The sequence below is a fragment of the Scyliorhinus torazame genome, chromosome 1 (genome assembly GCF_047496885.1).
Source record: "Scyliorhinus torazame isolate Kashiwa2021f chromosome 1, sScyTor2.1, whole genome shotgun sequence".
Lineage (NCBI taxonomy): Eukaryota > Metazoa > Chordata > Chondrichthyes > Carcharhiniformes > Scyliorhinidae > Scyliorhinus > Scyliorhinus torazame.
In genome coordinates, this window is record NC_092707.1 from 3,164,424 (window position 1) to 3,188,516 (window position 24,093).

The window sequence follows — 24,093 nt, forward strand, 5'->3', positions numbered from 1 at the left end:
CACTACTGTTGCAGGCAGGGCATTCCACACCCTTACTACTCTCTGAGTAAAGAACCTACCTCTGACATCTGTCCTATATCTATCTCCCCTCAATTTAAAGTTATGTCACAACCCAGAGGAAACTACTCGCAGAAACCTATCCTGGCCTTAAAAGAGCCATAGAATTGGCGCTAAGCCACGGGAAACCTGAGAAAAGGGCCCAGGAACACCAGGGTTCCATGGATCACAGGTTTCTGACACCCATACAGGAGAACCGGACCCCCCACAGACAGTGCTCATGTCACCCACCCACCACCATGTCAACAATCTGAGATGAGAAATAAGGCGTGGGGTCAGCAGCTACGAGACATCAGGAACAGATGGGAAATCTCTACGGAAGGCTACAGGGAACAGTCACAAAGTTGCTGCACCTGGGGTGATAGGGCACGTCCAAGGCAAGGCTGTCAGAATCATCAGAATGCACAACCCCCAGGAAGGGTTAATGCAGTTAAATTGCGTTCTTATCACCAAAGTGGCATCAATCCAGACCACACTCCATCAGTTCATTAAAGGAGATTCAGGAGCCGTCGTCTCCATTATAGGGGAACAGACATTCAGGCGTCTCCAAGTGGGCATTTTGTCCCTGGGCTGGCGGGATACCAAGACCAGGTTGGCCACATACACAGGGGAGCAATTACGCATTGTAGGAACCACCGTAACCCCAGTCACACATGGGCAGCAGAGTCCCCTCAATAATAGTACCAGGACCAGAAGCCATCCTTCTGGGAAGAGACTGGCTGCAAAATGTGGAGTCATAGGAAAGTATCCTGAGGTGTTCCAGGAAGGTGTCAGGAAACTCAAAGACGCTAGGCAAAAATTAATGTAGATCAGGAGGCCCTGCCCAAGTACGTCAGGGCACGGCCGATTCCGTATGCACAATTTGTCAAAGCAGAGGCCAAATTGGAGTAACACGAGAACCTTGGATCATATGGCCAGTACAATTCGCAGAATGGGCTGCACCAGTAGTCCCAGTATTGAAGTCTGATAAGTCAGTCCACCTTTGCGGTGTCTATAAGATGACAGTCAACAGAACTTCCTGCTTAGACTAGTACCCCATGCCTCGCATTGAAGACTGTAGAAGGGGCTTTAGTGTGTGCATTAGTTGCCTGCTTAAGAGTATTCATTTTAATCAGCTGCTTGACTATCATAGAATTTCATAGAATTTACAGTGCATAAGGAGGCCATTCGGCCCATCTAGTCTGCACCGGCTTTTGGAAAGAGCACCCTACCCAAAGTCAACACCTCCACCCTATCCCCATAACCCAGTAACCCCACCCAACACTAAGGGCAATTTTGGACACTAAGGGCAATTTATCATGGCCAATCCTCCTAACCTGCACATCTTTGGACTGTGGGAGGAAACCGGAGCACCCGGAGGAAACCCACGCACACACGGGGAGGACGTGCAGACTCCGCACAGACAGTGACCCAAGCCGGAATCGAACCTGGGACCCTGGAGCTGTGAAGCAATTGTGCTATCCACAAGGCTACCGTGCTGCCCTATATTTCATGAAAATAGGCACTTGGTAAAGCATGATGGATACTTAGCTTTATTTCAGCCAAGAGTTCTGTATGAAATAGTCAGAAGGTCATACAATATAAACAAGCGTACAGCTGCACATTGTTTTGCTGACAACATGATTTTATGTTACTTAGGCAAGGAACCCAAGGTTTATTATTAAAACATGACTCCAGCCTGTTTGTTTTTCTGTCTCTCTCTAATCTAAAACAGTGCTTTATGTCCCAGATATTGCTCACTGAATGATATAAATATCTGCTTTTACCTCTATAATACAGGGCATTTGGAATGACTTCTGTCCATCCAGCCCTCCACAAACTTTGTGCTCAAATAAAAGACCTTTGGCGAAAACTCGAAGTGCTGACTTATAATTTCCTCGACAAAGACCGATATACGAAACTGACTGGAGGCCACACATTCACAAAGTTGGATTGAGCCATGTACACCTCCAGCTAGAGCTTGATGCAGCATCCAGAAAATACGTCACCATTAATACCCAAAAAGGATTATACGAGTATACACACCTACGTTTTGGAGTATAATTGGCGGTGCTATTTTCCAGAGGGTGATGGAAAACATCCTTCAAGGATTGTCCAGAGTGGCAGTTTATCTGGACGACGTATTAATTTCAGGAGCCACCAAGAAGGAACACCTGGAAAATTTGAAGGATGCCTGGCTGGTTTAGCACAATGGGCTAAACAGCTGGCTTGTAACGCAAAACAAGGCCAGCAGCACAGGTTCAATTCCCGTACCGGCCTCCCCGAACAGGCGCCGGAATGTGGTGACTAGGGGCTTTTCACAGTAACTTCATTGAAGCCTACTTGTGACAATAAGCGATTATTATTATTATTGCGATTCTCCGACGCAGGCATCTGACTTAACAGAGAAACGTGTGTTTCAGGAAAGCGAGGTAATGTACCTCAGGTACCGTGTTGACAATACGACCGACGGCACATTGAAGACAAGATAAAGGCCATAAAAGGAGCTCTGACACCAAGAAACATAACCAAAGTCGTTCCTCGGCCACATAAATTATTACAGGAAATATTCCCGTAATCTCGGCACCGTGCTGACAGCCCAGCACACACTGTCAAAAACACAATCAGAAATGGTCATGGCAAACATCACAAGACAAAGCTTTTGCGAGGGTGAAGAAGCAACTGCCTTCATCAAACATATTGGCAAATTATGGCCTTCAAGACCACTCATATTAACGTACAATGCCCCTCCTAATGGAGTAGGAGCAGTACTATCTCACCAATGGGACGATGGCACCGAGCAGCCAATCGCGAATACACACAGGGCCCTGGCAGATGCACAGATTGGTGGTAAAGACGTTTCATCAGGGCAGCATGGTGGTGCAGTGGTTAGCACTGCTGCCTCAAGGTGCCGAGGTCCCAGGTTCGATCCCGGCCACGGGTCACTGTCCTTGTGGAGTTTGCACATTCTCCCCGTGTCTGCGTGGGTTTCACCCCCACAACCCAAAGATGTGCAGGGTAGGTGGATTGACCGCACTAAATTGCCCCTTAATTGGAAAAATTGAATTGGGTACTTTAAATTTATGATAAATAAATAAATAAAAAGGATTTTAAAGAGTGTAAAAAAAAAACGCTTCATCAATATGCCTTCGGCTGACACTTTTCCATCGTCACAGACCACAATCTTTACGTAGGACAAGGCGATTCGTCCCATCGCCCCCATCCAACGCTGAGCAGATCATTGGCAGCATTCAAATACGCTTTTTAGCATTGTCCAGGAATGTTAGTAGCAAATGCAGATGCCCTGAGAGACTTACCACTGCCCACCAGCCTGCCCCCTCCACCCCACACTCACCCCTACCAAGGATGGGCAAAGTCATCATGACTCTAAATTTCATGGATACCCTGTCGATATCCAGAAAACAGATCCAGACAGGGACTCGGACCCTACACTGGCAAAGCTACGTCACAATAGCGCGGACTGCCACAGGCCAGCTCACTCCCCTGGTTGTGGCGAGACGGAGGTCTCAGATGAAGGTCGGCGTGTCATTCTCAGGTGCTCATTCGGTGGTTACTGCAAACACAGAGATGTTGCAGTCAGAGTGGACACTGAGGCTCCAATGTGAATGGCACCAGGCTGCAGGTCTCATCACCTCAGCCCACCCAGCATGCACAGTGATGTAAAGTACTGACATCTCATCTTCCTCCCGCAGGTGGGCTGCTGGTGACCCTGAAAATCCCCCCCTCCTCCATTAATCTCGGAGGAAGACATTGCAGCAGTGTTACCCATTCTCTCGGAACCAGGCACCAGCGCAGATACTCACACGTCGGTGGGCATTAGGTCAGCAGCTCCACGGGTAATACGCGGTGATGAGGGAACTTCACACTCGCGCGTGGAGCTGGCAGAGGCAGAGAGAGGTCTCAGGGCACCAACAGTGGCAGCAATGCTGGAGACCAGGACTACGCTGAGTCTCAGACAGATGACGAGCCTCTGGAGTCGTTCATCAGGCGGCAGATACTAGATGTCCAGTGGGATGGGCAGGGAGATCCAAGAGAGCCTTGCATGCCTTAGTCTCTGTCATGGAGTAATCCATGCGGAGCATGAGTACTGCACGGACCTTCAACACCGAGTGCACAACCTCCTCACAGAGAGGCAGCTTCAGGAACAGGCTCGAGGGTTCCAAGGGTCGTGCTCAGACCCACAAGCCAGCACACCAGCTGTGACCTGAGTCACATTCGTTACTGCCAGTGTAAGAGGTGGTACCGAGTCTCTCTGCTAGTTGCTGGTCCATCAATGGTGAGCAGGGAGGTGCAAACGCGACCGAAGCTGATGGAGACGCTGCCTGTCCTCTCTATGGTCTCCTCTCAGGGCGTTCCGATGGAGGGCACCAGCCCCTCCGCCCCTCTACCCCTCTTCCAGTGGCCGTTACATCTGATGTTGGCTCGATGACTGAGGAGGGACCAGCTAGAGGGTTAGACGCACCCTCCCAGTTGGCGCCTGTTCAGACCCCGCTGGCCAGAGGAGAATTGCCAAGGTCATCACGGCCACCAGGACAGCACAGTTAGCAGGCTGCCCCCAATGCCACTGCCAGTGAAGCAGGGGGCATAGGGCAAGCAGCAAGAAGCAGCACCCACAGAATAAGCTGAAGGAAACTTGAGCACAACAAGGGCATGTCATTAATTATTTTGAAATTTGTGTTCTATTTGGCAACTTTGTATGTTCGGTGCTCAATTACAACAACAAACGTTTATTTTGCTTTAATGGGCTTAGTTGACTTGATGAGGTTCTGGGGTTTGGGGTTGGGTTATCATATGACGATTGTTTGCAAAGGAGACACTGTCATTAGCATGAGGGAGCCTCAATGTCGTGGATGCTTCGCTGGAGCGTCAGAGGATTAAAGCACCCAGGACTCCCCACCTCCCTGAACGTTCCTGACGTCTGCCTCACTGTCCTGACCCAGCGTTTCCCCAGGATCTCCCATCACTGTCGTCATCCTCCCTGACCTGTGGGGCTGCCTCACCTTCTTCAGCCGCCACTGGGTCCCTCCTGGCCAGAGCCAGGTCATATAGGGCACAGCATGCCATAACTATGAGGGAGATATGCTCTGGAGGATACTGCAATGCTCCCTTGGATCGGTCCAGGCATCTGAAGTTTTGTGCCCCCACAATAGTCCTCTCCACACTGCCCAGATGGAGACATGGCTCCTGTTCCCTCTCTCCTCTGCCTCTGTTCTTGGGTGTGGGATCACGAGCCACCTTTTCAAGGGATAGCCCTTGTCACCCAAGAGCCATCCATCCAATCATGTAGGAGCCATAGACAGCACTGTGAGTGCTGCATGTTGTAAGCATCGTGTCAGCTGTAATACAAACGGCCACAAACCTGGAGAATGTGTGTCCTGTGGTCACAGACCATCTGCACATTCACTGAGCGAAAGCTCCCAGCTCGCCTGCTAGCCGTGTTAGCGCAATCTTTTATACACTGGGTGTGGGGGAACCCAGCCATCGTTGCAAAGCCTCTGCCTCTCTCCACTTGGCCGGCTTCATCCATCTGGCACTGGATAAATTTGTGTGCAATGTCTGAATCATGTTGACACGTTGAACACCACGTAGAGGAAGCTCTGAGGGTGGCAAGGGCACAGAATGTACTCTGGTTGGAGGCCTTCAATGTCCATCACCAAGAGTGGCTCGGTAGCACCACCACTGACCGAGCTGGCCGGGTCCTAAAGGACAGAGCTGCTAGACTGGGACTGCAGCGGGTGGTGAGGGAACCAACAAGAGAGGAAAAGATACTTGACCTCATCCTCACCAACCTGCCTGCTGCAGATGTATCTGTCCATGACAGTATCGGTAGCAGTGACCACCGCACAGTCCTTGTGGAGACAAAGTCCCATCTTCACATTAAGGATACTCTCCATCATGTGGTAGACTTTGAACAGATCTAGCAACTCACGTCTGGGCCTCCATGAGGCTGTGGGCCATCAGCAGCAGCAGAATTGTATCAACCACAATCTGCAACTTATGGCCCAGCGTATCCCCCACTCGACCATTACCACCAAACCACGGGATCAACCCTGGCTCAATGAAGGGTGCAGGAGAGCGTGCCGGGAGCAACATCAGGCAGACCGAAAAATGAGGTGTCAACCTGGTGAAGCTACAACACAGAACTACTTGTGTTGCCAAACAGCATAAGCAGCAAGTGATAGACAGAGCGAAGCGATTCCACAATGAATGGTGGTGGACAATGAAACCTGGGCAGCAGCAGCAATGCCAGTGTGGCCGCGGGGGCCAGCATGGGCACCTCCGGCGGTGGCAGAATGTTCATCTCCGTTTCTGAATCGGAGCGAGGCGATTCTTTGTCTGGCATCTCAGTATCCTCAGAAATCAGCGCTGAATCCTCGGTAGGGCCGGGGATGTTGGTGCTGACAGGAGTGGCTGGGATTGCGGTGAAGACGAGGCACCTGAATCAACAGCCAGTAGGGCAGGGGTATCCAGCTTCCGAGATGATCCACGTGGCAATTAGATTTGCGGCTTTTTGCCCAGGCATGTTTTTGCCAACATGGCGCCCGGGATTCCTAGCGGCCATTCACCGAAGCTCCGGACGTGTACTGCGTTTCCCAATATCCGGAAGCAGGAGACTCAAATGGGTGTGGAGGCAGCATCTGATCAACATCTGGGCTGGTGTGATGCCCGTCGTGGCATGCGGGGCTGTCTGGTTGCAGAATAAGGACCTTGCTGAGTAGGTCTCCCAGGATCCCGATGTTTGTTTTTCACACTGCCCGCTCGGCCAGTCCATTCGAAGCTGGGTGCGATGGGGCAGTCCTCGAGTGTCGCATCCCATTGGCAGACATGAATGCCACAAATTCTGCAGCTGTAAACACAGTACCGTTGTCTTACACCAGCACCTCGGGTATGCCGTGTGCCGAAAATGTGCCGGACTTTCTCTATGGTGGCCGGGCAGTCGGCGCCTGCATCCCGAGGACCTCCGTCCACTTGGACTGGACATCAACGAGGATGGGGAACATCACCCCCTGAAAGGGGCCCACAAAGTCTATATGGAGGCGAGAACACGGACAGCCTGGCCATTCCCACGGGTGGAGCGGGGCTGCAGGAGGCAGCCTCTGGTGTGCCTGACACGGGACGCAGCACTGGGCCACCCGCTCGATGTCCGCATCGATGCCGTGCCACCAAACGTAGCTTCAACTTAACATTTTCATCTTGGACACACCAGGGTGTCCATTGTGGAGGTCCAGCAGGAGCGGGCCGCGTCCATGTTCGCGGACCACCACGTGGGCCCCCCAAACGCGCTGCCGGCCTCTATACTGTGCTCCTGCCATCCTGGTGTATTACAGCACTCACTGGACATCCTGGAGTGTTACAGCACTCACTGGACATCCTGGAGTGTTACAGCATCACTGGACATCCTGGAGTGTTACAACACTCACTGGGCCATCCTGGAGTGTTACAACACTCACTGGGCCATCCTGGAGTATTACAGCACTCACTGGGCCATCCTGGAGTGTTACAGCACTCACTGGGTCATCCTGGAGTATTACAGCACTCACTGGGTCATCCTGGAGTGTTACAGCACTCACTGGGTCATCCTGGAGTATTACAGCACTCACTGGGCCATCCTGGAGTGTTACAGCACTCACTGGGACATCCTGGAGTATTACAGCACTCACTGGGCCATCCTGGAGTGTTACAGCACTCACTGGGCCATCCTGGAGTATTACAGCACCACTGGGCCATCCTGGAGTATTACAGCACTCACTGGGTCATCCTGGAGTATTACAGCACTCACTGGACATCCTGGAGTATTACAGCACTCACTGGGCCATCCTGGAGAATTACAGCACTCACTGGGTCATCCTGGAGTATTACAGCACTCACTGGGCCATCCTGGAGTATTACTGCACTCACTGGGTCATCCTGGAGTATTACAGCACTCATTGGGTCATACTGGAGTATTACAGCACTCACTGGGCCATCCAGGAGTGTTACAGCACTCACTGGACCATCCTGGAGTGTTACAGCACTCACTGGGCCATCCTGGAGTGTTACAGCACTCACTGGGCCATCCTGGAGTATTACAGCACTCACTGGGCCATCCTGGAGTATTACAGCACTCACTCGACATCCTGGAGTGTCACAGCACTCACTGGGTCATACTGGAGTATTACAGCACCACTGGGCCATCCTGGAGTGTTACAGCACTCACTGGACATCCTGGAGTGTTACAGCACTCACTGGACAACCTGGAGTGTTACAGCATTCACTGGACATCCTGGAGTGTTACAGCACTCACTGAGCCATCCTGGAGTATTACAGCACTCACTGGGTCATCCTGGAGTATTACAGCACTCACTGGGTCATACTGGAGTGTTACAGCACTCACTGGGCCATCCTGGAGTATTACAGCACTCACTGGGCCATCCTGGAGTGTTACAGCACTCACTGGACATCCTGGAGTATTACAGCACTCACTGGGTCGTCCTGGAGTATTACAGCACTCACTGGGTCATACTGGAGTATTACAGCACTCACTGGGCCATCCTGGAGTATTATAGCACTCACTGGGCCATCCTGGAGTATTACAGCACTCACTGGGTCATCCTGGAGTATTACAGCACTCACTGGGCCATCCTGGAGTATTACAGCACTCACTGGGTCATCCTGGAGTATTACAGCACTCACTGGGCCATCCTGGAGTATTACAGCACTCACTGGGTCATCCTGGAGTATTACAGCACTCACTGGGCCATCCTGGAGTATTACAGCACTCACTGGGTCATCCTGGAGTATTCCAGCACTCACTAGGCCATCCTGGAGTGTTACAGCACTCACTGGGCCATCCTGGAGTATTACAGGACCACTGGGTCATCCTGGAGTGTTACAGCACTCACTGGGTCATCCTGGAGTATTACAGCACTCACTGGGCCATCCTGGAGTGTTACAGCACTCACTGGGCCATCCTGGAGTATTACAGGACCACTGGGTCATCCTGGAGTGTTACAATACTCACTGTGTCATCCTGGAGTATTACAGCACTCACTGGGCCATCCTGGAGCGTTACAGCACTCACTGGGCCATCCTGGAGTATTACAGCACTCACTGTGCCATCCTGGAGTGTTACAGCACTCACTGGGTCATACTGGAGTATTACAGCACTCACTGGGTCATCCTGGAGTATTACAGCACTCACTGGGCCATCCTGGATTATTACAGCACTCACTGGGTCATCCGGGAGTGTTACAGCACTCACTGGGTCATACTGGAGTATTACAGCACTCACTGGGCCATCCTGGAGTATTACAGCACTCACTGGGTCATCCTGGAGTATTACAGCACTCACTGGGTCATCCTGGAGTATTACAGCACTCACTGGGCCATCCTGGAGTATTACAGCACTCACTGGGTCATCCTGGAGTATTACAGCACTCACTGGGCCATCCTGGAGTATTACAGCACTCACTGGGTCATCCTGGAGTATTACAGCACTCACTAGGCCATCCTGGAGTGTTACAGCACTCACTGGGCCATCCTGGAGTATTACAGGACCACTGGGTCATCCTGGAGTGTTACAGCACTCACTGGGTCATCCTGGAGTATTACAGCACTCACTGGACCATCCTGGAGTGTTACAGCACTCACTGGGCCATCCTGGAGTATTACAGGACCACTGGGTCATCCTGGAGTGTTACAGCACTCACTGGGTCATCCTGGAGTATTACAGCACTCACTGGGCCATCCTGGAGCGTTACAGCACTCACTGGGCCATCCTGGAGTATTACAGCACTCACTGGGCCATCCTGGAGTGTTACAGCACTCACTGGGTCATACTGGAGTATTACAGCACTCACTGGGTCATCCTGGAGTATTACAGCACTCAGTGGGCCATCCTGGATTATTACAGCACTCACTGGGTCATCCGGGAGTGTTACAGCACTCACTGGGTCATACTGGAGTATTACAGCACTCACTGGGCCATCCTGGAGTATTACAGCACTCACTGGGTCATCCTGGAGTATTACAGCACTCACTGGGTCATCCTGGAGTATTACAGCACTAACTGGGTCATCCTGGAGTATTACAGCATCACTGGGCCATCCTGGAGTATTACAGCACTCGCTGGGTCATCCTGGAGTATTACAGCACTCACTGGGTCATCCTGGAGTATTACAGCACTCACTGGGCCATCCTGGAGTGTTACAGCACTCACTGGGTCATACTGGAGTATTACAGCACCACTGGGTCATCCTGGAGTATTACAGCACTCACTGGGTCATCCTGGAGTATTACAGCACCACTGGGTCATCCTGGAGTATTACAGCACTCACTGGGTCACACTGGAGTATTACAGCACCACTGGGTCATACTGGAGTATTACAGCACCACTGGGCCATCCTGGAGTATTACAGCACTCACTGGGTCATACTGGAGTATTACAGCACTCACTGGGCCATCCTGGAGTATTACTGCACTCACTGGGCCATCCTGGAGTATTACAGCACTCACTGGGCCATCCTGGAGTGTTACAGCACTCACTGGGTCATACTGGAGTATTACAGCACCACTGGGTCATCCTGGAGTATTACAGCACTCACTGGGTCATCCTGGAGTATTACAGCACCACTGGGTCATCCTGGAGTATTACAGCACTCACTGGGTCACACTGGAGTATTACAGCACCACTGGGTCATACTGGAGTATTACAGCACCACTGGGCCATCCTGGAGTATTACAGCACTCACTGGGTCCTACTGGAGTATTACAGCACTCACTGGGTCATCCTGGAGTATTACAGCACTCACTGGGTCATACTGGAGTATTACAGCACTCACTGGGTCATCCTGGAGTATTACAGCACTCACTGGGTCATCCTGGAGTATTACAGCACTCACTGGGTCATCCTGGAGTGTTACAGCACTCACTGGGCCATCCTGGAGTATTACAGCACTCACTGGGTCATCCTGGAGTATTACAGCACTCACTGGGCCATCCTGGAGTATTACAGCACTCACTGGGCCATCCTGGAGTGTTACAGCACTCACTGGGCCATCCTGGAGTGTTACAGCACTCACTGGGCCATCCTGGAGTATTACTGCACTCACTGGGTCATCCTGGAGTATTACAGCACTCACTGGGTCATCCTGGAGTGTTACAGCACTCACTGGGCCATCCAGGAGTGTTACAGCACTCACTGGGCCATCCTGGAGTATTACAGGACCACTGGGTCATCCTGGAGTGTTACAGCACTCACTGGGTCATCCTGGAGTATTACAGCACTCACTGGGCCATCCTGGAGCGTTACAGCACTCACTGGGCCATCCTGGAGTATTACAGCACTCACTGTGCCATCCTGGAGTGTTACAGCACTCACTGGGTCATACTGGAGTATTACAGCACTCACTGGGTCATCCTGGAGTATTACAGCACTCACTGGGCCATCCTGGATTATTACAGCACTCACTGGGTCATCCGGGAGTGTTACAGCACTCACTGGGTCATACTGGAGTATTACAGCACTCACTGGGCCATCCTGGAGTATTACAGCACTCACTGGGTCATCCTGGAGTATTACAGCACTCACTGGGTCATCCTGGAGTATTACAGCACTCACTGGGCCATCCTGGAGTATTACAGCACTCACTGGGTCATCCTGGAGTATTACAGCACTCACTGGGCCATCCTGGAGTATTACAGCACTCACTGGGTCATCCTGGAGTATTACAGCACTCACTAGGCCATCCTGGAGTGTTACAGCACTCACTGGGCCATCCTGGAGTATTACAGGACCACTGGGTCATCCTGGAGTGTTACAGCACTCACTGGGTCATCCTGGAGTATTACAGCACTCACTGGACCATCCTGGAGTGTTACAGCACTCACTGGGCCATCCTGGAGTATTACAGGACCACTGGACCATCCTGGAGTGTTACAGCACTCACTGGGCCATCCTGGAGTATTACAGGACCACTGGGTCATCCTGGAGTGTTACAGCACTCACTGGGTCATCCTGGAGTATTACAGCACTCACTGGGCCATCCTGGAGCGTTACAGCACTCACTGGGCCATCCTGGAGTATTACAGCACTCACTGGGCCATCCTGGAGTGTTACAGCACTCACTGGGTCATACTGGAGTATTACAGCACTCACTGGGTCATCCTGGAGTATTACAGCACTCAGTGGGCCATCCTGGATTATTACAGCACTCACTGGGTCATCCGGGAGTGTTACAGCACTCACTGGGTCATACTGGAGAATTACAGCACTCACTGGGCCATCCTGGAGTATTACAGCACTCACTGGGTCATCCTGGAGTATTACAGCACTCACTGGGTCATCCTGGAGTATTACAGCACTAACTGGGTCATCCTGGAGTATTACAGCATCACTGGGCCATCCTGGAGTATTACAGCACTCGCTGGGTCATCCTGGAGTATTACAGCACTCACTGGGTCATCCTGGAGTATTACAGCACTCACTGGGCCATCCTGGAGTGTTACAGCACTCACTGGGTCATACTGGAGTATTACAGCACCACTGGGTCATCCTGGAGTATTACAGCACTCACTGGGTCATCCTGGAGTATTACAGCACCACTGGGTCATCCTGGAGTATTACAGCACTCACTGGGTCACACTGGAGTATTACAGCACCACTGGGTCATACTGGAGTATTACAGCACCACTGGGCCATCCTGGAGTATTACAGCACTCACTGGGTCATACTGGAGTATTACAGCACTCACTGGGCCATCCTGGAGTATTACTGCACTCACTGGGCCATCCTGGAGTATTACAGCACTCACTGGGCCATCCTGGAGTGTTACAGCACTCACTGGGTCATACTGGAGTATTACAGCACCACTGGGTCATCCTGGAGTATTACAGCACTCACTGGGTCATCCTGGAGTATTACAGCACCACTGGGTCATCCTGGAGTATTACAGCACTCACTGGGTCACACTGGAGTATTACAGCACCACTGGGTCATACTGGAGTATTACAGCACCACTGGGCCATCCTGGAGTATTACAGCACTCACTGGGTCCTACTGGAGTATTACAGCACTCACTGGGTCATCCTGGAGTATTACAGCACTCACTGGGTCATACTGGAGTATTACAGCACTCACTGGGTCATCCTGGAGTATTACAGCACTCACTGGGTCATCCTGGAGTATTACAGCACTCACTGGGTCATCCTGGAGTGTTACAGCACTCACTGGGCCATCCTGGAGTATTACAGCACTCACTGGGTCATCCTGGAGTATTACAGCACTCACTGGGCCATCCTGGAGTATTACAGCACTCACTGGGCCATCCTGGAGTGTTACAGCACTCACTGGGCCATCCTGGAGTGTTACAGCACTCACTGGGCCATCCTGGAGTATTACTGCACTCACTGGGTCATCCTGGAGTATTACAGCACTCACTGGGTCATCCTGGAGTGTTACAGCACTCACTGGGCCATCCAGGAGTGTTACAGCACTCACTGGGCCATCCTGGAGTATTACAGGACCACTGGGTCATCCTGGAGTGTTACAGCACTCACTGGGTCATCCTGGAGTATTACAGCACTCACTGGGCCATCCTGGAGCGTTACAGCACTCACTGGGCCATCCTGGAGTATTACAGCACTCACTGTGCCATCCTGGAGTGTTACAGCACTCACTGGGTCATACTGGAGTATTACAGCACTCACTGGGTCATCCTGGAGTATTACAGCACTCACTGGGCCATCCTGGATTATTACAGCACTCACTGGGTCATCCGGGAGTGTTACAGCACTCACTGGGTCATACTGGAGTATTACAGCACTCACTGGGCCATCCTGGAGTATTACAGCACTCACTGGGTCATCCTGGAGTATTACAGCACTCACTGGGTCATCCTGGAGTACTACAGCACTCACTGGGCCATCCTGGAGTATTACAGCACTCACTGGGTCATCCTGGAGTATTACAGCACTCACTGGGCCATCCTGGAGTATTACAGCACTCAGTGGGCCATCCTGGATTATTACAGCACTCACTGGGTCATCCGGGAGTGTTACAGCACTCACTGGGTCATACTGGAGTATTACAGCACTCACTGGGCCATCCTGGAGTATTACAGCACTCACTGGGTCATCCTGGAGTATTACAGCACTCACTGGGTCATCCTGGAGTATTACAGCACTAACTGGGTCATCCTGGAGTATTACAGCATCACTGGGCCATCCTGGAGTATTACAGCACTCGCTGGGTCATCCTGGAGTATTACAGCACTCACTGGGTCATCCTGGAGTATTACAGCACTCACTGGGCCATCCTGGAGTGTTACAGCACTCACTGGGTCATACTGGAGTATTACAGCACCACTGGGTCATCCTGGAGTATTACAGCACTCACTGGGTCATCCTGGAGTATTACAGCACCACTGGGTCATCCTGGAGTATTACAGCACTCACTGGGTCACACTGGAGTATTACAGCACCACTGGGTCATACTGGAGTATTACAGCACCACTGGGCCATCCTGGAGTATTACAGCACTCACTGGGTCATACTGGAGTATTACAGCACTCACTGGGCCATCCTGGAGTATTACTGCACTCACTGGGCCATCCTGGAGTATTACAGCACTCACTGGGCCATCCTGGAGTGTTACAGCACTCACTGGGTCATACTGGAGTATTACAGCACCACTGGGTCATCCTGGAGTATTACAGCACTCACTGGGTCATCCTGGAGTATTACAGCACCACTGGGTCATCCTGGAGTATTACAGCACTCACTGGGTCACACTGGAGTATTACAGCACCACTGGGTCATACTGGAGTATTACAGCACCACTGGGCCATCCTGGAGTATTACAGCACTCACTGGGTCCTACTGGAGTATTACAGCACTCACTGGGTCATCCTGGAGTATTACAGCACTCACTGGGTCATACTGGAGTATTACAGCACTCACTGGGTCATCCTGGAGTATTACAGCACTCACTGGGTCATCCTGGAGTATTACAGCACTCACTGGGTCATCCTGGAGTGTTACAGCACTCACTGGGCCATCCTGGAGTATTACAGCACTCACTGGGTCATCCTGGAGTATTACAGCACTCACTGGGCCATCCTGGAGTATTACAGCACTCACTGGGCCATCCTGGAGTGTTACAGCACTCACTGGGCCATCCTGGAGTGTTACAGCACTCACTGGGCCATCCTGGAGTATTACTGCACTCACTGGGTCATCCTGGAGTATTACAGCACTCACTGGGTCATCCTGGAGTGTTACAGCACTCACTGGGCCATCCAGGAGTGTTACAGCACTCACTGGGCCATCCTGGAGTATTACAGGACCACTGGGTCATCCTGGAGTGTTACAGCACTCACTGGGTCATCCTGGAGTATTACAGCACTCACTGGGCCATCCTGGAGCGTTACAGCACTCACTGGGCCATCCTGGAGTATTACAGCACTCACTGTGCCATCCTGGAGTGTTACAGCACTCACTGGGTCATACTGGAGTATTACAGCACTCACTGGGTCATCCTGGAGTATTACAGCACTCACTGGGCCATCCTGGATTATTACAGCACTCACTGGGTCATCCGGGAGTGTTACAGCACTCACTGGGTCATACTGGAGTATTACAGCACTCACTGGGCCATCCTGGAGTATTACAGCACTCACTGGGTCATCCTGGAGTATTACAGCACTCACTGGGTCATCCTGGAGTACTACAGCACTCACTGGGCCATCCTGGAGTATTACAGCACTCACTGGGTCATCCTGGAGTATTACAGCACTCACTGGGCCATCCTGGAGTATTACAGCACTCACTGGGTCATCCTGGAGTATTACAGCACTCACTAGGCCATCCTGGAGTGTTACAGCACTCACTGGGCCATCCTGGAGTATTACAGGACCACTGGGTCATCCTGGAGTGTTACAGCACTCACTGGGTCATCCTGGAGTATTACAGCACTCACTGGACCATCCTGGAGTGTTACAGCACTCACTGGGCCATCCTGGAGTATTACAGGACCACTGGGTCATCCTGGAGTGTTACAGCACTCACTGGGTCATCCTGGAGTATTACAGCACTCACTGGGCCATCCTGGAGCGTTACAGCACTCACTGGGCCATCCTGGAGTATTACAGCACTCACTGGGCCATCATGGAGTGTTACAGCACTCACTGGGTCATACTGGAGTATTACAGCACTCACTGGGTCATCCTGGAGTATTACAGCACTCACTGGGCCATCCTGGATTATTACAGCACTCACTGGGTCATCCGGGAGTGTTACAGCACTCACTGGGTCATACTGGAGTATTACAGCACTCACTGGGCCATCCTGGAGTATTACAGCACTCACTGGGTCATCCTGGAGTATTACAGCACTCACTGGGTCATCCTGGAGTATTACAGCACTAACTGGGTCATCCTGGAGTATTACAGCATCACTGGGCCATCCTGGAGTATTACAGCACTCGCTGGGTCATCCTGGAGTATTACAGCACTCACTGGGTCATCCTGGAGTATTACAGCACTCACTGGGCCATCCTGGAGTGTTACAGCACTCACTGGGTCATACTGGAGTATTACAGCACCACTGGGTCATCCTGGAGTATTACAGCACTCACTGGGTCATCCTGGAGTATTACAGCACCACTGGGTCATCCTGGAGTATTACAGCACTCACTGGGTCACACTGGAGTATTACAGCACCACTGGGTCATACTGGAGTATTACAGCACCACTGGGCCATCCTGGAGTATTACAGCACTCACTGGGTCATACTGGAGTATTACAGCACTCACTGGGCCATCCTTGAGTATTACTGCACTCACTGGGCCATCCTGGAGTATTACAGCACTCACTGGGCCATCCTGGAGTGTTACAGCACTCACTGGGTCATACTGGAGTATTACAGCACCACTGGGTCATCCTGGAGTATTACAGCACTCACTGGGTCATCCTGGAGTATTACAGCACCACTGGGTCATCCTGGAGTATTACAGCACTCACTGGGTCACACTGGAGTATTACAGCACCACTGGGTCATACTGGAGTATTACAGCACCACTGGGCCATCCTGGAGTATTACAGCACTCACTGGGTCCTACTGGAGTATTACAGCACTCACTGGGTCATCCTGGAGTATTACAGCACTCACTGGGTCATACTGGAGTATTACAGCACTCACTGGGTCATCCTGGAGTATTACAGCACTCACTGGGTCATCCTGGAGTATTACAGCACTCACTGGGTCATCCTGGAGTGTTACAGCACTCACTGGGCCATCCTGGAGTATTACAGCACTCACTGGGTCATCCTGGAGTATTACAGCACTCACTGGGCCATCCTGGAGTATTACAGCACTCACTGGGCCATCCTGGAGTGTTACAGCACTCACTGGGCCATCCTGGAGTGTTACAGCACTCACTGGGCCATCCTGGAGTATTACTGCACTCACTGGGTCATCCTGGAGTATTACAGCACTCACTGGGTCATCCTGGAGTGTTACAGCACTCACTGGGCCATCCAGGAGTGTTACAGCACTCACTGGGTCATACTGGAGTATTACAGCACTCACTGGGCCATCCTGCAACATTACAGCACTCACTGGGTCATCCTGGAGTGTTACAGCACTCACTGGGCCATCCTGGAGTGTTACAGCACTCACTGGGCCATTCTGGAGTATTACAGCACTCACTGGGTCATCCTGGAGTGTTACAGCACTCACTGGGTCATCCTGGAGTGTTACAGCACTCACTGGGTCATACTGGAGTATTACAGCACTCACTGGGCCATCCTGGAGTATTACAGCACTCACTGGGCCATCCTGGAGTGTTACAGCACTCACTGGGCCATCCTGGAGTATTACAGCACTCACTGGGCCATCCTGGAGTATTACAGCACTCACTGGGCCATCCTGGAGTATTACAGCACTCACTGGGCCATCCTGGAGTATTACAGCACTCACTGGGTCATCCTGCAGTATTACAGCACTCACTGGGTCATACTGGAGTGTTACAGCACTCACTGGGTCACCCTGGAGTATTACAGCACTCACTGGGCCATCCTGCAACATTACAGCACTCACTGGGTCATACTGGAGTATTACAGCACTCACTGGGTCATCCTGGAGTATTACAGCACTCACTGGGCCATCCTGCAACATTACAGCACTCACTGGGTCATACTGGAGTATTACAGCACCACTGGGCCATCCTGGAGTATTACAGCACTCACTGGGTCATACTGGAGTATTACAGCACTCACTGGGCCATCCTTGAGTATTACTGCACTCACTGGGCCATCCTGGAGTATTACAGCACTCACTGGGCCATCCTGGAGTGTTACAGCACTCACTGGGTCATACTGGAGTATTACAGCACCACTGGGTCATCCTGGAGTATTACAGCACTCACTGGGTCATCCTGGAGTATTACAGCACCACTGGGTCATCCTGGAGTATTACAGCACTCACTGGGTCACACTGGAGTATTACAGCACCACTGGGTCATACTGGAGTATTACAGCACCACTGGGCCATCCTGGAGTATTACAGCACTCACTGGGTCCTACTGGAGTATTACAGCACTCACTGGGTCATCCTGGAGTATTACAGCACTCACTGGGTCATACTGGAGTATTACAGCACTCACTGGGTCATCCTGGAGTATTACAGCACTCACTGGGTCATCCTGGAGTATTACAGCACTCACTGGGTCATCCTGGACTGTTACAGCACTCACTGGGCCATCCTGGAGTATTACAGCACTCACTGGGTCATCCTGGAGTATTACAGCACTCACTGGGCCATCCTGGAGTATTACAGCACTCACTGGGCCATCCTGGAGTGTTACAGCACTCACTGGGCCATCCTGGAGTGTTACAGCACTCACTGGGCCATCCTGGAGTATTACTGCACTCACTGGGTCATCCTGGAGTATTACAGCACTCACTGGGTCATCCTGGAGTGTTACAGCACTCACTGGGCCATCCAGGAGTGTTACAGCACTCACTGGGTCATCCTGGAGTATTACAGCACTCACTGGGCCATCCTGCAACATTACAGCACTCACTGGGTCATCCTGGAGTGTTACAGCACTCACTGGGCCATCCTGGAGTGTTACAGCACTCACTGGGCCATTCTGGAGTATTACAGCACTCACTGGGTCATCCTGGAGTATTACAGCACTCACTGGGCCATCCTGGATTATTACAGCACTCACTGGGTCATCCGGGAGTGTTACAGCACTCACTGGGTCATACTGGAGTATTACAGCACTCACTGGGCCATCCTGGAGTATTACAGCACTCACTGGGTCATCCTGGAGTATTACAGCACTCACTGGGTCATCCTGGAGTACTACAGCACTCACTGGGCCATCCTGGAGTATTACAGCACTCACTGGGTCATCCTGGAGTATTACAGCACTCACTGGGCCATCCTGGAGTATTACAGCACTCACTGGGTCATCCTGGAGTATTACAGCACTCACTAGGCCATCCTGGAGTGTTACAGCACTCACTGGGCCATCCTGGAGTATTACAGGACCACTGGGTCATCCTGGAGTGTTACAGCACTCACTGGGTCATCCTGGAGTATTACAGCACTCACTGGACCATCCTGGAGTGTTACAGCACTCACTGGGCCATCCTGGAGTATTACAGGACCACTGGGTCATCCTGGAGTGTTACAGCACTCACTGGGTCATCCTGGAGTATTACAGCACTCACTGGGCCATCCTGGAGCGTTACAGCACTCACTGGGCCATCCTGGAGTATTACAGCACTCACTGGGCCATCCTGGAGTGTTACAGCACTCACTGGGTCATACTGGAGTATTACAGCACTCACTGGGTCATCCTGGAGTATTACAGCACTCACTGGGCCATCCTGGATTATTACAGCACTCACTGGGTCATCCGGGAGTGTTACAGCACTCACTGGGTCATACTGGAGTATTACAGCACTCACTGGGCCATCCTGGAGTATTACAGCACTCACTGGGTCATCCTGGAGTATTACAGCACTCACTGGGTCATCCTGGAGTATTACAGCACTAACTGGGTCATCCTGGAGTATTACAGCATCACTGGGCCATCCTGGAGTATTACAGCACTCGCTGGGTCATCCTGGAGTATTACAGCACTCACTGGGTCATCCTGGAGTATTACAGCACTCACTGGGCCATCCTGGAGTGTTACAGCACTCACTGGGTCATACTGGAGTATTACAGCACCACTGGGTCATCCTGGAGTATTACAGCACTCACTGGGTCATCCTGGAGTATTACAGCACCACTGGGTCATCCTGGAGTATTACAGCACTCACTGGGTCACACTGGAGTATTACAGCACCACTGGGTCATACTGGAGTATTACAGCACCACTGGGCCATCCTGGAGTATTACAGCACTCACTGGGTCATACTGGAGTATTACAGCACTCACTGGGCCATCCTTGAGTATTACTGCACTCACTGGGCCATCCTGGAGTATTACAGCACTCACTGGGCCATCCTGGAGTGTTACAGCACTCACTGGGTCATACTGGAGTATTACAGCACCACTGGGTCATCCTGGAGTATTACAGCACTCACTGGGTCATCCTGGAGTATTACAGCACCACTGGGTCATCCTGGAGTATTACAGCACTCACTGGGTCACACTGGAGTATTACAGCACCACTGGGTCATACTGGAGTATTACAGCACCACTGGGCCATCCTGGAGTATTACAGCACTCACTGGGTCCTACTGGAGTATTACAGCACTCACTGGGTCATCCTGGAGTATTACAGCACTCACTGGGTCATACTGGAGTATTACAGCACTCACTGGGTCATCCTGGAGTATTACAGCACTCACTGGGTCATCCTGGAGTATTACAGCACTCACTGGGTCATCCTGGAGTGTTACAGCACTCACTGGGCCATCCTGGAGTATTACAGCACTCACTGGGTCATCCTGGAGTATTACAGCACTCACTGGGCCATCCTGGAGTATTACAGCACTCACTGGGCCATCCTGGAGTGTTACAGCACTCACTGGGCCATCCTGGAGTGTTACAGCACTCACTGGGCCATCCTGGAGTATTACTGCACTCACTGGGTCATCCTGGAGTATTACAGCACTCACTGGGTCATCCTGGAGTGTTACAGCACTCACTGGGCCATCCAGGAGTGTTACAGCACTCACTGGGTCATACTGGAGTATTACAGCACTCACTGGGCCATCCTGCAACATTACAGCACTCACTGGGTCATCCTGGAGTGTTACAGCACTCACTGGGCCATCCTGGAGTGTTACAGCACTCACTGGGCCATTCTGGAGTATTACAGCACTCACTGGGTCATCCTGGAGTGTTACAGCACTCACTGGGTCATCCTGGAGTGTTACAGCACTCACTGGGTCATACTGGAGTATTACAGCACTCACTGGGCCATCCTGGAGTATTACAGCACTCACTGGGCCATCCTGGAGTGTTACAGCACTCACTGGGCCATCCTGGAGTATTACAGCACTCACTGGGCCATCCTGGAGTATTACAGCACTCACTGGGCCATCCTGGAGTATTACAGCACTCACTGGGCCATCCTGGAGTATTACAGCACTCACTGGGTCATCCTGCAGTATTACAGCACTCACTGGGTCATACTGGAGTGTTACAGCACTCACTGGGTCACCCTGGAGTATTACAGCACTCACTGGGCCATCCTGCAACATTACAGCACTCACTGGGTCATACTGGAGTATTACAGCACTCACTGGGTCATCCTGGAGTATTACAGCACTCACTGGGCCATCCTGCAACATTACAGCACTCACTGGGTCATAGTGGAGTATTACAGCACTCACTGGGTCATCCTGGAGTATTACAGCACTCACTGGGCCATCCTGCAACATTACAGCACTCACTGGACATCCTGGAGTATTACAGCACTCACTGGGCCATCCTGGAGTATTACAGCACTCACTGGGCCATCCTGGAGTGTTGCAGCACTCACTGGACATCCTGGAGTATTACAGCACTCACTGGGTCATCCTGGAGTTTTACAGCACTCACTGGACATCCTGGAGTGTTACAGCACTCACTGGGCCATCCTGCAACATTACAGCACTCACTGGGTCATCCTGGAGTGTTACAGCACTCACTGGACATCCTGGAGTGTTACAGCACTCACTGGGCCATCCTGGAGTATTACAGCACTCACTGGGCCATCCTGGAGTATTACAGCACTCACTGGGTCATCCTGGAGTATTACAGCACTCACTGGGTCATCCTGGAGTGTTACAGCACTCACTGGGCCATCCTGGAGTGTTACAGCACTCACTGGGTCATACTGGAGTATTACAGCACTCACTGGGTCATCCTGGAGTATTACAGCACTCACTGGGCCATCCTGCAACATCACAGCACTCACTGGGTCATCCTGGAGTGTTACAGCACTCACTGAGCCATCCTGGAGTGTTACAGCACTCACTGGGTCATCCTGGAGTGTTACAACACTCACTGGGTCATCCTGGAGTATTACAGCACTCACTGGGCCATCCTGGAGTGTTACAGCACTCACTGGGCCATCCTGGAGTGTTACAACACTCACTGGGTCATCCTGGAGTGTTACAGCACTCACTGGGCCATCCTGGAGTATTACAGCACTCACTGAGCCATCCTGCAACATTACAGCACTCACTGGACATCCTGGAGTGTTACAGCACTCACTGAGCCATCCTGGAGTGTTACAGCACTCACTGGGTCATCCTGGAGTATTACAGCACTCACTGGGCCATCCTGCAACATTACAGCACTCACTGGGTCATCCTGGAGTGTTACAGCACTCACTGAGCCATCCTGGAGTATTACAGCACTCACTGAGCCATCCTGGAGTGTTACAGCACTCACTGGGTCATCCTGGAGTGTTACTGCACTCACTGGGTCATCCTGGAGTGTTACAGCACTCGCTGGGTCATCCTGAAGTATTACAGCACTCACTGGGTCATCCTGGAGTGTTACAGCACTCACTGGGCCATCCTGGAGTATTACAGCACTCACTGGGTCATACTGTAGTGTTACAGCACTCACTGGGTCATCCTGGAGTGTTACAGCACTCACTGGACATCCTGGAGTATTAGAGCACTCACTGGACATCCTGGAGTATTACAGCACTCACTGGACATCCTGGAGTATTACAGCACTCACTGGGCCATCCTGGAGTATTACAGCACTCACTGGGTCATACTGGAGTGTTACAGCACTCACTGGGCCATCCTGGAGTATTACAGCACTCACTGGGTCATACTGGAGTGTTACAGCACTCACCGAGGCTACCTGGCCTTTCAGGTCTGTGACAACTCTTTGAAGGAGCTATCTGATTCATTGTTCCCCATATCCATATAAGTTTTTATTTCATGAATTTATCCAGTTCCAATGTGATCTTGAATCTGCATCCACCACCCGTTTGTTCAACGTGTTTCAAGTCATTCAAATCATTGCATAAAAATCGGTTATTTCATCGCCCCTCTACTTCTTTTCCTGCCTGAGTTTCTGGTGAGCGAGTCTGTCCCGCTTGCTGGCACTAACACTTTCTTCCTATTTATTCAATGAAGCTGTGATGAATGATATCTGTATACGCATGTACCTTTAATGGCGTAGGCCCCTTTAAGACCGGGGTTGGAACCCTGGGGGGACTCCACCTCCAGCTCCGCCCCCAGGGAACTGTATATAAGGTTACGTTCAGTGGGCAGCGTGCAGTGAGCACACTTCTCGGCAGCTGTCTGGTTCTCTGGTAATTAAAGCCTTTGAATTATCAATCTTCTCTCCTGAGTCATAATTGAGAGTATCTCAGAAGCTCATCATGGTTTGGGGCACATTTACCACCCACTTGACAGAATTATTTAACACACATGTACCAAGTCTTTTTATGTAATCTTAGCCCAGTCTCATTGAGCAACTTTGTGAACAATGTTAATCAAAATATCTGCGATAATATGAGCATGGTGTAATTTTTGAATTGCCAACACAGTTTTAAAAAATACACAATCGAAAAGAATATAC

At 51.4% G+C, this 24,093-nt stretch overlaps 1 protein-coding gene across 4 annotated transcripts in view; it reads right to left on the reverse strand.

Moving 5' to 3' along the window:
• Window positions 1-24,093, reverse strand: part of dnah10 (dynein axonemal heavy chain 10) — a 704,002-nt gene that overhangs the window by 347,005 nt on the left and 332,904 nt on the right. The gene's annotated exons all lie outside the window — the stretch shown is intronic.